This window comes from Carcharodon carcharias, chromosome 7, assembly GCF_017639515.1.
Source record: "Carcharodon carcharias isolate sCarCar2 chromosome 7, sCarCar2.pri, whole genome shotgun sequence".
Taxonomy (NCBI): Eukaryota; Metazoa; Chordata; class Chondrichthyes; order Lamniformes; family Lamnidae; genus Carcharodon; species Carcharodon carcharias.
In genome coordinates this window covers 71,029,320-71,033,373 of record NC_054473.1, presented here as the reverse complement: position 1 = coordinate 71,033,373, position 4,054 = coordinate 71,029,320, and the positions used below count along the sequence as shown (strand labels likewise).

The 4,054-nt window shown below is 48.0% G+C and overlaps 1 pseudogene; it reads right to left on the bottom strand.

Annotated features, from left to right (window-relative positions):
- Nucleotides 1-2,484: 2,484 nt before the first annotated feature.
- On the bottom strand, nt 2,485-2,594 carry LOC121280636 (annotated as a pseudogene).
- Between the last annotated feature and the right edge of the window lie 1,460 nt (nt 2,595-4,054).

Below are 4,054 nucleotides of genomic sequence, written 5' to 3'. Positions count from 1 at the left end.
AGATTTTCCAGCTATCGCAGTATTTTGTTTTTATCCCTTTTGAGTTCCTTGATGTTTTCTGGGGTCAACAATTTCACATCCAGCTTCCTTGTCACCCTGCAACTACTCGGGTCTTCTTCTAGGTGACAGTCAGCCAGTAGGAGGCAGTGGTTAGAGATGAACACAAGCTTGACGTTGGTGGATCTGACTGTGAACGCTTGGGACACAAACTGGAAGGCTATCCTGGAATGAATGGACCCATCTGGCCTTGAGCAGGTGTATCTGTGCCACCTGCAAGGTTACTGAAGACACCCTGTAGCTTGATATCTTTTACCGTTTCCATCAGGAGTCTGGACGTGGCATCCAGTTTGCTGTTGGCCCTGCCGGATCGTCCAGCTTCATTGATGATACAGTTTAAGTCACTGCCCACAATGACATGCCTGGATGTCGCTAACAGCAGTGGGAGCTGCTGAAGGGTGATCAACCATTTGTTTGGAGCCGGGGCGGACACATTGATTAAATGGGGTGCAGCAGTTTTGTACATTACGTTTGCTACGAAGAGGTGACTATGCACCATCCCCTTAAATTAAGAGATAGTGAAGTTGAATCTGTGCAGCAGAATACCCAGGCAGGAGGAATGGGAATCATTCCCTCTTGATTAGATCGATGGCCTATGGAAACAAATTTGTGACCATTGCCTGGAAGTGGTGGGGTAAGGTATCCCACACTCCTGTAGAAGCAGCAGGTCAGCTTTGACCTTATCAAGGTACCCCAAGGTCAAAACACATTGTGTCATAGACATAACAGCACACATGTTAATAGAGGCCGGTTTAATATTTAAACCCCTTATAATTGTGTGCCTCATAGAAGACCCACTGCCTATGATAGATCCTGCATACCGCTAGTGTTCACGAGACATCTGTTGTTGGCCTGAGAAAGCTGTATTGGTCTGCCCTACTAGTGTTGTTCCACCTGGGTGAAAACGGAAGGAGGGGGTGGGGGGAATGCAGAGCGGGAGCCATGCAAACAGTCAGGTTTGGGCTGTCCTCCATTGGATTGGTCTTTCCATTCTGTTCCTCCTGAAGGTCATTGGCACGCCCAACACCCTGGTGTTAGGGAGCTCTGGTGTCTTCGATTTGAGGTTGGGGAGCCCTGGCCTCTTTGCTTTGAGGTTGAGGTGCTTTGGCCTTTTTACTTTGAGGATGGGGTGTGCTGACATCTTCACTGTTTGCAGTAATTGGGAGCTCGGGTTTCTTCTCCTCCAGCTCCTGAGTGCGTTGCCATTTCTTCCGCAGTGTTGTCCTGGTCCTGTCTCACCTGAAGAGCAGCAGCTGCTCTTATCCCTGTTGAGATGGGAGTTGCCTCTTACCACTGGTTTGGGAAGTGACTTAGTCCTTTCGTGGCCCCTTCTTCTTCTTGACCTTCTTCGTCAGCTGCCACTCATCCACTTTTCCCTCTTCTGGGCTCCTCCTCCATTGATTCGGTCTGCTGAGGATAGGAGGCTCGGGGTGGGGGCAGTGTTGGTGGTTGGCAGCTGGTTGTTGTGCCCTTTTCCACCTTCTTTTCCCTCCCAGTGTCCTTCTTTGTCCCATTCTTCTTGCTGGAGGGCAGAGAGTCGCAGGTCTCCTTTGTGGTCACCATGCTCGCCATCTGTGCATGGCTGAGGCAGCATTTTGGACAGGTCTTGTAGAGGTGGCCTGCACCACTGCGCAGGTTGCAGCAGTTAGTCTGCCTGCAGTCCTTTGCCTTCCTGATTGCAGTTCTTACAGATGACAGCGTGCCAGACACAATGTGGCCAGATTTGCACCTAACTCTGGGCTGCCCAGCACAGACAAGATAGCCCCAGTTTCCCTGATAGCAAAGCTTGAGGAGGGGGTGGAGGATTGCATCCTTGCCACCTACCCTCAAAATCACCTTGACCTGCCATTTGCTGGTTCTAATCCTAATGGGGCCCTTGACCTCTGTGCAGTTCCCGACTATGTCGGTATATCTGATGAGGAAACTAAGCACATCTGCGAAAGGAACATTGAGGAGGTGGCATAAGGGGGGGTTGTAAAGATTCATGGTTACAACACAGTTTCATTGCAATGGCAGCTTAAACAACAGCTTCCCTGTGAGGATTGTCAGCACTGTCAGGTTTTCTTTCTCCTCAAACATCTTAAGAAATTCCATATGCGCATCAGTGTTCTTGAAGGTCACACCAAAGTATTCAGCTCTGGGGAAGTCCTGCAGGCAGTAGATGTCCACAGCTTTAAATCTGCAGCATCCCAAAAGGACTCTCTTAATGAAGAAAGCATGATCGATGAGTGTCATCCTTCATTATCTTTCACCACCATCCTAATGGTCTTATTACACACTCTTCCTCCTCCTCGGCTCAGGCCTCGGTTGCCATTAGCAGCCATCATCTCTTTAAGTTTTCGCCTATAGACACTAAAGCCCCAGCCAGAAGGAAAGCAAATGACCGCAGTTGAGCCTCCAACATCAAAGGGTGAAAGGCCGAAGCCTTTGGTGAATCCCCGCAGAAAATACAGCAACTTGCCCAAAAAACACAAACTTACACTTGTCCTGGGAGAATCACCTTCTTGATCATGGCCTCTCCCCTGCCAAGTAAGTATCAGATGATTATACCAATATTGACTGTATTTTCAAATGCTAGTATCATCGGTTGGTTTGTCACAGGGTTATAGGTGGCTCATTGATATCATGTAGCTTTACAGTGTCTCTGAAACAACCTGAAACTCAAATTAAAGCAAAATACTGTGGATGCTGGAGAACTGAAATAAAAACAGAAAACACTGGAAAAAGTCGGCAGGTCCGGCAGCATCTGTGGAGAGAGAAACAGAGCTAATGTTTCCAGTCTAATTTGACTCTTCTTTGGAACTGAAGAGAGATAGAAATGTGATGAGTTTTATTCTGTTGAAAAAGAGGGGAGGGGCAGTTGGAGCAAAATAGAAGGTCAGGGGTAGGTTAGAGGGTGGGGGAGATTAAAGGAAAAATATGCCATGGAACACAGAAAAAGGGAGTGGTGATGATAGTATTAACGACACAAAACCTAGTCAGAATAGATGTTAATAGCAGAATAAAAGTGACCACTGCCTGAAAACAAAAACATGACAAGAAGACAGTCTTTTACTTATTCATTCATGGGATGTGGGCATCGCTGGCTAGGCCAGAATTTATTGCCCATCCCTAATTGCCCTTGAGAAGGTGGTGGTGAGCTGCCTCCTTGAACTGCTGCAGTCCTTGTGGTGTAGGTACACCCACAGTGCTGTTAGGGAGGAAGTTCTAGGATTTTGATCCAGCGACAATGAAGGGACGACAATATATTTCCAAGTCAGGATGGTGAGTGACTTGTAGGGAAACTTCCAGGTGGTGGTGTTCCCGTGCATCTGCTGCCCTTGTCCTTCTAGATGGTAGTGGATATGGATTTGGAAGGTGCTGTCTAAGGATGCTTGGTGAGTTCCTGCAGTGCATCTTGTAAATGATACATACTGCTGCCAGTGTGTGTCAATGGTGGAGGGAGTGAATGTTTGTAGATAGTGTAGGATTGAAATCCCCTCCTACTGGGAAATTTATGGAACATAATTCCAAATGCACAGATATGTTTTGACCTCATGGAACTATAAATTTAAAAAAGATAAGCTGCAGTCAGCAGTACAGGGCTGGGCAGCCAGGGGTTAATTCAGACATTTAGTGAAAACACAGTGACTCATCAAAAGGGTTTGGACATTGACTAACACAATCAAGAAGGTGGTGCTGTTGTTGTCTGGCGCACTGACCTCTACCTCGTGGAGGCTGAGCGTCAACTCGCAGACACTTCCTCCTACCTCTCCCTGGACCATGACCCCACCACTGAACATCAAGCCATTGTTTCCAGGACTGGCACTGATCTCATCTCCTCTGGGGTCTTCCTCCCACAGCTTCCAACCTGATAGTCGCCCAACCTCGGACGGCCCGCTTCTATCTCCGACCCAAAATCCACAAACAGAACTGCCCCGGTAGACCGATCGTCTCAGCCTGCTCCTGCCCCACAGAACTCATTTCTCATTATCTTGACTCCCTTCTCTCTCCCCTT